We start from the raw sequence: 12,356 nt of genomic DNA, 5'->3' as shown, positions 1-12,356 counted from the left end.
AAACCTATATACTTTTATGTATATAATGTTAACCCAATAAATTCAATAAAAACAACAACAAAGTAGCCTTGGCCGGTTTGGCTCAGCGGTTAGAGTGTTGGCCTGCAGTCCGGAGAGACCCGGGTTCGGTTCCTGCTAAGGGCGCGTACCTCAGTTGCAGTTTGTCCCCGGCCCTGGTTGGGTTGTGTTGGTGGCAACCACTCGATATGTCCCTTTCACGTCGATGTTTCTCTCTCTCTCTCTTCTTCCCACTCTATCTGAACAAAATATCGAAATGTGTACTCTGGTGAGAATAAAAACAAAACAAAACAACAACAAAAACACAACAACAAAGTAAATTAGATGTATTTATAAAACACTCTGAACAATTTCATTTAATGGTAACTACATGAATTCAATTTCTTCATATTATCCTGTTTTTACTTGACTTGGATTAAAAATGACCTATTTTGAGATCTATTTTTCTTTTAAAACTTTAGGGTACTCCCTAAGTATATTGGTAATAGGCAGTGCTCAAAAATTTTTACCCTAAAATCAGACAGATATTAGAAAGATTTCATCTAAAATTGTGGATGAAGAACACCCTATCTGTATAAAGTTATATTTTCTGTATGGCATAATTCTTTTGGTTTTTGAAAGGTGTAATTCAAACTAAAAGAGTTAAATGTTAAAAGTCATAAAGAAGATAATGTCTCATTCCTTCCCCTCCCTCAGTTTTTCTCATAAAGTATGTTACCTGGCTTTCATAGAAGTCTCTAGCAATAGGTTAAGACTCCTATTACTATGTCTGTATACCACTTTCGCTCCAGGCTCTTTCAAGTATTAACGATTCAAAATACGGAAGTAAGAGACTGCTGTGAGAGAGACACACTGATTGGTTGCCTCCCACTAGACTCTGACCAGGTCTGGGGACTGAATTGCTGCTGAGGTGTGTGCCCTTGACTGGGATTGAACCCATGATTCTTTGGTCTGGGGGCCAATGCTCTGACCACTGAGCCACACTGGCCAGGGCACTCCCCCCCCCCACCCTCAAAATACGGAAGTATACTTTTCCACCTCTTCTTTTAAATTGTTTTGGTAAATTTGGAATCTATGCACTTCTCCCTATGTAACATTAATCTCTATTTAATATTGTTTCAAATACAGCAGAGATCTGCTTTGAGTAGACTTGCAAGAACCTAGTGGAAATGTGCAAGTCTTGATTACATATAGTTGTATTTAAAAGCTGAATTTTATTTTTTTATTTTGCTGTTTTAATAAATAATTCTCAGAACTTCATATAATAATATATGACAGTTTTTCATATTCTCTGTTTCTACACATTGAGATTTAGTGCTGTGCCATTCTTTCTATTAAGATGTTAACATAAAAGAGGAAGATTTTAGTAACAAAAGATATGTAATTAATTTTTCAGTTATTGATCATTTGTATTTGAGAATTTACTGTTGTATCTGACACTGTTGTCATTATTAGCACTTTAAAATGTAAAAGGATTTGAGCCCTGGCTGGTTTGGCTCAGCAGTTGTAGCAGCATCCTGCTGACTGAAGAGTTGTGGGTTCTATTCTAGTCAAGGGCACGTACCTCGGTTTTCCTTTGTTCCTGACCCTGGTCAAGATTGTGCGGGAGGCAGCCAGTTGGTGTGCATGTCTCTCTCATATCAAAGTTTCTCTCTCTCCCTCTCTCCCACCTCCCTCCCTCACTCCTACTCTGAAAATAAATGGAAAAATATCCTCTGGTGGGAACTTAAACATAAATAAAATAAAATTTAATAAAATGTGAGATTGAAAGTTTCAGAAACAAAGGTCAACTCCATAGTTTGTTCAAAAAAGTTATGAGCATCCATGAAGGAAAATAAATAATAAATGTGTGCAAATAGAGATATGATTTACTTCACAGTGTCACTCTAATAATGTAGAGGAATATTTGTCAAATCATTTAGCTAAGAGTAATGTTTTTCTGTATTATTATATAAAATATCTATTTTCAAAACAAATTACATGTTTACAAACATACAATTTTATGATCTGAAAACATAACAAATTATCATTATATAGTCTTTTTTTTTTATCCTCATCCCAAGACATCTTTCCATTTTTTGTTCAGATAGAGTGGGAGGGAGAGAGAAAAAGAGAGAAACATTGACGTGAAAGGAACACATCGAGTGGTCACCACCCGCACGACCCAACCAGGGCCGGGGACAAACTGCACCCGAGGCATGTGCTCTTAGCGGGAACCGAACCCGGGTCTCTCTGGACCGCAGGCCGATGCTCTAACTGCTGAGCCAAACTTGCCAGGGCTCATTATATAGTCTTAAGGTACAATATATAAATATAATTATATAAAAAATTCAGACATGGAATCTATAGGAATAGTAATTTGTTGGTATTTTTAAGCAATTTCCTCAGAAATAAGTCAGAACTAGAGTTTAAGAACCTGTTTAAAAGCAGAGGGGCTGAATCCTCAGAGTGTGAAACTAGGGACCCCTAAAACCATGTAAGAAGGTGGAGATGATCCAACTTGGGACTGAGTTAACTTAAAGTTGTCTCACCTGCAGAGGGAAGAGGGGCAACGGAAGGTGCCTTTGAAAAAAAGTAATACAGAAAATATTTGCAGCCTTAAAGTAATCAAGGAAGGGATCAGAGAGGTGCTATCAATGATGATATACCTATGAAATAGATAAATGAGAAGTGATCCATACAGAAAATAAGCGGAGTGTTAGAAAATGGAATGTACACAGAAAACAATTACAGAGTATTAGAGATGATCATTAGGTGTAATAAGACCGTTATAGACAAGACTTGAAACAGCTCTGAAGTTGTCCCAGTTGATTTTTACCTTTTCCCCCACCTTTATACCAAAACGATGAAGTAACTCAATGCTCTCATTTATTCACCTCCCCTCTCATTCTCTCACCAAAAGTATTTTTAAGCTATTAATTGAATTAAATTATTCTAAAAACCTAAAAATGATTAATTATCATATTAGGTATAATGGGTACCTATTCATTTCATTTATTATGCTGATCTTGGGGCTAATTGTTTCTATTTCTATCCTTAACCTAGAATTCTAATTCCGAGTTTTGGATGAGTTAACTAAATTTATCTATAAGTGACTCATATTCATGTACCTCATTTTATGTACCTACTGAATTACAATACCAAGTAAACTTAAAAACATTGTTTTAAGTTTAAGTCAATTATAAAGGAAATAATGAAGAAATATTAGTACACCAGAGATACCAGAATATTTTTAGTTTACAATGCAGAATTACATAATTCACATGAAATTGGTTAAAAAATAAATGATACTGCTACTTGACTTGCTCTGACTGAACAAGTTCTTGTTGGTCTGCTCAAACTACTAAGATTACTAGCAGAGAAATGCAAATTATAATGTAATGTGATTTTGTCTACTTCATAGAAAATGAAATGAGAGGCATAGTTCATGCTTAAACACAGGTGCATCACACACCCTGTCTCTCAAATGTACAGATAATGCCTAATCACATTTTGAAACGTCTCATACCTATTTTTCGCAAGCTTAAAACTTTTATGTATTACTGATTATTGTTCTTAAAGCTATTATTTGCTTTGATTTAATGCAATCATCTCTTTTTGTTTATTCACTGATTACTTATTTAATTTACTTGCATCTGCTATATCCAAGAGGTCACCAGTTTGATTCTTGATCAGGACACATGCAGGAGGTGGCAAACTGATGTTCTCTCTCATGGATGTTTCTATCTCTCCCTCTCACTTCCTCTTTCTCTAAAGTCAATAAAGGAAAAAAATCCAGGGTGAGGCAAATGTAGGTTTATCGTTATTTTAATAAAAATAATAGATTAATAAATAAATAATAATACAAGAATAAACTTTTATTTACTCACAACTGTAAACCCACCTTGTATTTATTTCTTAATAGTGATGATAACTTTTTGATAGTTTAGGTCCAACTATGGTATCATTTTAAACTAGATTTTGTCCAACCTGGAGTATTATTTCAAAATAGATTTGAAAGGAAATCTTGATTTTTACCTTACACTTCCTTGCATTGATATAATTTAGAAAATAATTTACAAAGATGATGATCTGATAATAAATCCCTTCTTAAACCCTTTATAGTAATTTTATAGTTCTTCAGTTTTAATAACAGAGATATATACATTTATTTTTTTTTAAATTATTTTTAAATATTTTTCCTTAAATTACAAAGTGAAATGTATTTTCCTGGCCAGTGTGGCTCAGTGTATTGAGCATTGTCCCATGGACTGAGAGGTCCCGGTTTGATTCCCGATCAGGGCACATACCTGAGTTTCGGGCTCGATCCCCAGCAGGGAGCTTACAGGAGCTAGCGGATTGATGTTTCTATCTCTCTGTCCTTCCCTCTCTCTCTAAAATATCAATAAAAACATATTTTCAAAAAGTGCAATGCATTCAAAGGGGGATGAAACTGAAATATAATGATTCTACAAGAAGCCATAGATTGGTTGTATAAATGAATAATTATTTAAATATGTTCTACCTGACAGGTAACGCAAAGTTTGGTTTGCAAAACTGGTTGAGATATGCTAATGAAATCAAATAGCAAATAGAACCACAATCTTGTTTGCTACTTTTCACTGCTACTGATTTTAATTTTGGGTTGAAACATGAGGATTGTCAAATGCCTTTTAAAAATCCATGTTTAATTGTCTGAATATTGACTGTCTTTCCTAGAATTTAAATCCTTTATCATTCGGTAAGCGTTTCAAAGATTTGCCATTTTTTTAAATCAATAACATTGCTTTTTAAAACATCTTTATAAAAATCTCTTAAACCCTTCTCTCAGATAGATGTTCAAATATATTTAAAGTTATATCAAATGACACTGATTTTCTAGAGAGGAAGTAGCAGGAAAAGACTGTATGCTTTCTTTAGTTATGAATATGAAGTAATTTGAATAATTTAGAAGTTAATTCAAGATAATAATTGTTTAAAACAATTTAACAAACAAAATAATCATTGCTGTCTACCTTGCCTTTGTTGTATGCTAATGGGACAGACTCCATGTTTTGCAATGAAAATGCACTGAACATAGTTGCCTGTACAATTATAGAAGGAAAAGAAGTATTTTTCTGCACTTTATCAGAGATTGTAAAAGCTTATTCTCAAGGGGATCCGGTTTATATTTGTAAAGAACTGGCTGCAAAACCATCATCCGTGTTTCATGTGAGTGTTTTTAATAATGCTTCAAGATCCTGGAAGCTGTTGTTCAGGCAAAGCCATGTGATGTTGCCACAAATAAGTCTAAAATGCTGCTAACTGAAATACTGTGTAGTGTCACCTCAGCCTAGTTAACTTAAAATGAAATAATGAGATCTTGGTCAAGTTCTGGTGTCTACTTACCACAGCTGGTATGATTGTAATTTACTTATTTCTGTGTAATTGCAGCAATATATCACGGGTATTAATGGAAGATAACATTGCCTTAGAGCTAGTAAGTTATTAGTACTGATACTTTGAGATGGATCAATCCCTAGGGATTAATATCAGATATTAGTTTACTAGATTTTTTTATGTTTGCATTTAATGAGCATTTTGAAAATTTTAATAATTTCTATTAAAAACACTTGAATGAGAAAAGCCCCTAGATTTAAGCAGGTGAAAGTCTATGGGGAGAGTGGTCTCTAATCCAGAATTACCTTCTGAGTGGACATAGTAGTGGGAGAAATAGATCCCATATGATATGAAAACATGTGTGTTAAACATAACAAGAATATGGGAGGTTGCTGCCATTTTATTTATTTTATTTTTTATTTTCTTATTAATCTTCACTCAAGAATTTTTTCCATTGATTTTTAGAGAGACTGGAAGGAGAAAGGGAAACATTAATGTGAAAGAGACACACTGATTGGTTCCTCCCGAACTCTGGGGATAGAATTTGCAACCCAGGTAGTAACCTTGACTGAAAGTGGTCCTTTGTGTGCGGGCTGATGTTCTAGCCACTGCGCATACCGGCCAGAGTGGTAGCTAGTGTTTTAGGTATATAGGATATGTGCAAAGGCTTATAGATTACAGGTACCCTCTGTATAAGACTGTGAAGTAACTGAAAGAAGCTAGTGGTTTGGTACATTGTAAGGAATGAGCATATTGTGGGTAGAGTTTGTGAATGAGGGTGACAGTGATGATGAGTCTGAAAACATAGCTCAAAGATATTGCAATAATATTTGAATGGTGAGTTGTTTGGACTTTATTTAGTATGAAACAAAAATCCATAAGAGGTTCAATACGGAAGTGGTATCACAACTATATTTCAGAAGGCTAAATGTGATGTCAGAGTGGAGGTGTGGGAGATGAGGAGAAAGGACAGAGGAGAGGAAGAAGCTAGTTTCAACAGTAGGCAACTGAAATACTTAATGTGAGAGATTACACAGCTTGCAATTGAGGATGTTATAAAAAGAATAGGAGAGAAATTAACACATGAAAGTGATGTAACAGAAATGTTTCTAACATTTCAATATTTTGGGATAAATATCCTACTTTGAGTTTGCCAATCAATTACTTTTGTCTCATACATATATATTTATCCAAAAGTGATTTTGTTTTTCTCTTATTAGAGTGACTCCCTTCAGTAATAATATAGGTTCTCTTTAAATGGGCTTAGATTAACAAGCCTGGCCAGGCCGGTGTGGTTCAGTGGTTGAGCGTTGTCCCATGTACTAAGATGTGTCCAGTTCATTTCCTGGTCAGGGCACATGCCCAGGTTGTGGGTGGATTTCCAGTGGGGGCATGCAGGAGGCGGCCAATTGATGTTCTCTCTCATCGATGTTTCTATTTCTCTCTCCCTCTCCCTTTCTCTCTGAGAGAGAGAGAATGAGAGAGAGAGAGAGAGAGAGAGAGAGAGAAAGAAAGAGAGAGAGAAAGAGAGAGAGAGAAAGAGAGAGAGAAAGAAAGAAAGAGAAAGAGAGAAAGAGAGAGAGAGAGAGAGAGAGAGAGAGAGAGAGAGAAAGAAAGAAAGAACTAGCTTGAATGGCATAGAATATGGTCGCATTGATTCTGCCTTAAGGTAGCTATTTAGCTGCTCAAGTTTTCTAGAGATTTCTCAAGAGCTGAGATTATCTGGAACATTACTCCAAAGTCTATTCACACATTTTTGTGGCTGGAGCTTATGTTACAAGTGTGGAAATAAAAAATGTATAATTGCCTACATATTTTTAGGTGAATATTTTGCCCTGCTGTAATCATTTGGCAAAATTAGGAAAACTTTAGGAAAGAATGACTTTGTGCCCTGGCCAGTTTGGCTCAATGGTGGAGTGTCGGCCTGCAGAACAAAGAGTGGCGGGTTCTACTCTGGTCAAGGGCACGTACCTCGGTTGTGGGTCGTCCCCAGCCCTAGCCGGGATTGTGCGGGAGGCGACCAGTCGATGTGTCTCTCTCACATTGATGTCTCTCTCCCTCCCACTCTATCTGATGATAAATAGAAAAATATCCTCAGGTGAGGATTAAAAACAAACAAACCAAAAGAATGACTTTGCCTCTCACAATAAGAAATTATAGGTGCAAAATATGGATTCTCTGTCAACTCTGTATTGACATCAGAGTGACCTTTGGTTCACCTTGCACAGAAGCTTCCGGGCACCTTGAGTGGATGTGGCACACGGAGCTTCTTCTCAACATCTTCTTACAGTCAGCAGATCTCAAGAGAGATTCCCTGCAGAGGATGTTGTAATCTCTTACTGAATGCCTTGTTCCTTCTTTCTTCTTTCCTTTTTTTTTTTTGCTTTGAAGAGCTGGACAAGAAAGGTACCCATGTTGAAAGCTGAGTAAACCTAGCGGGCAAGTGCTGACATCCATGAGATCAGAGTCACTCTTTTAAGAGCCAAGCAGCAGGGTAAACAGTTTGCGACAGCTTTAATAAATGAGATTATTCGAAATGGCAGCAGATCGTTTAATCTGAACACTTTTCATTGTCATACACAGCTAGTAGTTACTGATCTCCCTTTATCACGCAATTAGTTTTTCCAATTCCCTTTGCTCTTCCTCTCATGTAACTCCTCAGTCCATAGAAGCCAAAGGTCGCATTCTGAAATGTGATGTGATTTTCAGCATTTTGTTGATGAAAGATATTCCCACAACAGGAGGGATTTAAGTTGCTACTGACATTTCTCCATAGAGGAATTCTCTGCAGCTGAAAGACCAAATAGGATTTTCCATTTAGCAAACTCTCTAAGACTGTGAGAACTCCCTGGTAATATCAGATATTGCAACTTCAGAAATATAGACTTAAATGAGCAAATGGCAGTGTTGGATATGCTGTGGTGCAGAATTCTAGCTCTCTAGGGAGTGTCCAATGTCCTGCAAAATAAATCACTTGAAGGGATTAAAAATAAATTAGGACAATGCATTACTTCCATTGTATTTTTATACTAAGAGCCTTGAAAATGTTGAGAAAAGGTTGTTTCTTAACATTATATTTTAAGCGAAGTCGCTATTTAAAAAGCTGGATGAACACTGTATGCATGAGGGAAAAAATCTATAAAAGCAATGTGTTTCAGTTTGTAAGCATTTAAATTTCACACAAAGCAAGGATTTAGTTACAATCCAAGATTGTATCAGCAGGAAGCTGCCCAGTGCTAGTCTGTCTGTTTCTGTCCATAATGGCAGTTTTGGAGGTTTTAAAAGCTTCTAGATATGTGGAAATATTACCATTGCTTTAAATTAGACAAGGAAGCCTTTGCCAAGGTGGCCATTTATATATCATGATGATATAATGGGAACCAATTATAAATTATTCTATGGAAACTTTCTTTAAATGTTGCTATTGATAAAGTCCTTAATACCATGATGTCTCCCTACAGTATTAACTGTAGTTATTAAGTAAAATAACATTTGTTTTTCCTCCAGTGACATAGCAAGATTCAGTCAAAATTTATTTCTACAAATTTTAAACTTGTTAATGTCTATCAATGATAAGAAATTTAAAAAAAATCATTTATGTTCTCAACCTTATGGCATTTCATATATCTGTGGTGATATATTGATTATATTATTATGATACTGCCATTTGACTTCTGTTTATAAGGATCTCTGTCTAGCAAAACTGAAGCTTCTTTTGGTTTCAGGGGGTGGGTAGGAATTAGAAATTTTATATCAGGTGTGCAAAGATTAAGATAGAATTAATGTTTGATTTCTGAAAACCCCCTCAAAAACCCAAAATTTTCCACAAAAAAAAATTAAGTTTATAAGAAGACCGTGGAGTAGATATTTTGTGAATTTTCTTAGTGCATCAATGCTCAGACATCAATGGCAGCGTCTCAAACGTTTTCTTTAAATGTAGAAAGGGCGCGACATCCACCTTCACAGATCGTCTTTACGTCTCGGTACCCCGGTAAGAAGATGTGATGTAATATCGGTAGCTAGATAGCTCAGAGCCCATGCTTTTGGATCCCAAGGAATTTTGAGAAATAAAAGGAGAAAAGGGCAAATGTGTGGAGGAGTGAAGAACCTGGGCCCCCATCTCCATTGCCAGACTTTGTCTTGGACAGAAGGAAGCCTTGAGAAATAAGTTGAGACAACGGCCAAGACTAGGGGCACTTGCCTCGATCTATTTCTGGTACTCTGGAAAGAGCTTGCCGCTCAGATGGCCATTACAAACTAACCTTTAAAGGTTAGGTTGAAGGAGAGATATGGTTTAGCTTTCCTGAGTTGCTTGTATGAATAGAAGGCAGTATCCATGCATGAGCCTGCTCTCAGTGGGGATTTCTACGGTGACGTGACCCCACTGAGGGGTTAGAGGTTAGAGGTTAGAGGTGGGTTGCCTACTTCAGGCTCTGGATGTAGGAGATCGAAGAGATTCAAAGAGGTTCACAGTACGAGTAAGGGCTTAGGTGTTAGGCCTTGCCACTAGGTCTTGGATGCCTTGCAGAGCTCAGACGATGAATTACAGTGGGGATTCCCACAGGGAGAGCAGTCCAGAAGAGCCCAGGACCCAGGGTGTTCCAGCACGCCCTCACTCTGATGTCCCAAACAGTGTGGGCCTCTTAATATCCATGCCCACTTTGAAGAAGAAGAGAGTAAAGGGGCAAGAATGTAAAGATAGAATATGGATCTAGAAAGTCTGAGTGGTCATAAAAGACTCTTTAAAGCAGCTCTGAGAGGGATTTGGACTTCAAAGTATACAATCAGGAGTATAAAAATCAGAGGAGACTGACCTACTATTATTTGGCAGGAGTAAGTTTTCTGTGCGGGATGGTCTTTGGTAGAAGGCCAGGCCAGGTTTAGAGAATATAGGAGCTAATATTTTGTATGTACCTCCAGGTACAGTGTGAGAAAATCCAAGAATCCTCCACATTTCTATGATATTCTCTACTCTTTTGGGTCTTATAACCACAGCAAAATATTACTCATAGTATAAAACAAACAGTGTCACCATTGGGAATCTCTGGATTAAAATAACGACTGCTTACTTTGTGTATTAGGGTGCAATTGCTTTAGAACAAGTTATCACGATCTAGCAGTTTAAAACAACCTAAATATATTAGCTTGTAGTTCTGCAGGTCAGAAGCCTCAGGGAGCTCCACTGAGTTCTTTGAGTAGTCTCCCAAGGAGGAAATGAACGCATCAGCTAGACTGGGCTCTTATCTAGATGGTCCAGGGGAAAATCCCCCTCCAGCTCCTGCGGAATGCAGGCGGGATCCAGCTGCTAGTGGATGGCAGGTCTGAAGTGCTCGGGTACTCACTGGCTGTCACCCAAGGACTACTTTTTATTCCAGAAAGCCACCTGCTTTCTTTCCACGTGGGCTCCTCCACCTTCACGGCAGCAAGGTCAAGTCACGCCTTCCCCATGCTTCCGGTCTCTCTGATTTCTTCTTCAGCGACCAGTTAAAGAAAACTCTCTGCTTTTAAAGGATTCATGAGATTAGATTTGGTCCACTCACTGGAATAATCTCCCTTTGAATTAACTAAAAGTCAATTGATTAGTAACCTTAATTGAATCTGCAAAATCGCTTTTGTCATGTAACCTAACATAAGCACAAGCATTGTATCTCATCGAATCCCCATTCTCAGTCCCGGGGATTAGGGTGGGAAATCAAGAGCGTGTGGGGTGGGTAGGAGAGGATCATTTAAGGATTACTTCCACCATCATCAATTTTCTTGTGTGCTTTTCATAAAACAGTAGACCCCAAAACAAAGGTACTATTGGCTTGGAAAATAAATAATGCTGTTGATGGCAGCCATGATTCAATTACTAATTTTTAATAGTAGTATTAAAGATCTGTGGACATTATGTATTGCCTACCATAAAAAGCATTATGAATTCTGCTATGTGCTGAGTGTACCCAGGCAAAACTCACAGACTACAAGGGAAGACAGATATATAGATAGATGATTATAGTGCAGCTGATGAAGATGATCATATATAGGCATATGACAAATGCTATGGAAACATAGTATCGTGTAAAGTCATTGGGAAGTTCATTAAAAAATCATCTGCAAAATATAAAAGGGAATAGAATAATAATCACATATAATACCATCATCTAGAAATCACCATTATTTATATTTTGACATAGTTTTCTTAGACTTATTTCATATATGTATTTCTTATATATTTTACAAAGTTAAGGTTGTACTTTATATACACTTCAGAATGCTTCTTTTTTATGTAATACATTAACTTTTTTGTACATGAAGAATTTTATAAATATTATGCTTAATTATTTAGTAATATTTTATCTTATAGAAGGACCACATTTTAATTAACCATTCCGCTTATTGTTGGATATTTTAGTTGTTTCTGATATTTTATAATTATAAAAAGCTTGAAGTCTACTGTTTTTTCACATCATGATCATATGGCAAAAGGAAAGTCTGCCTTTACATGTGGTGAAAATAATTATAGATAATTATAAACTATTGGTAAAAAATCAGTACAACTAATTTCTTATATAAAGGACTATACAATTTAATATAGTCAAATAACTTCTTTAACTGAAACAACTATATCTGAGGATAATAAATAACTTTCTTCTAAGTTGTTTGTTTTTCCCACTTTTATAGACTGTATTAGTCAGGATTCTCTAGAAAAACAGAACCAGGAGGGTCTGTACTCACACATCTTACATATCTGTCTGTGTGTGTGTGGTGTGTGGCAGAGAGAGAGAGACAGAGAGAGAAAGAGAGAGAGAGAAATTTTATAGAATTGGCTCAAGTGATTGTGGTGGACGCTGGCAAGTTCCAAATCTGCAGGGCAGATCTGCATGCTGGTGATCCCAGGATAAGTGGCAGTTCGAGTCTGAAGGCATTCTGTTAGCAGAATAATTCCCTCTCTTAGATAGGGGAGGGGGGTTCTCTGGGGGACTGAAGGTCAGTCTTTT

The sequence above is a fragment of the Molossus molossus genome, unplaced genomic scaffold, assembly GCF_014108415.1.
Source record: "Molossus molossus isolate mMolMol1 unplaced genomic scaffold, mMolMol1.p scaffold_m16_p_1, whole genome shotgun sequence".
Classification (NCBI taxonomy): Eukaryota; Metazoa; Chordata; class Mammalia; order Chiroptera; family Molossidae; genus Molossus; species Molossus molossus.
Note: the sequence above shows the minus strand (reverse complement) of the source record.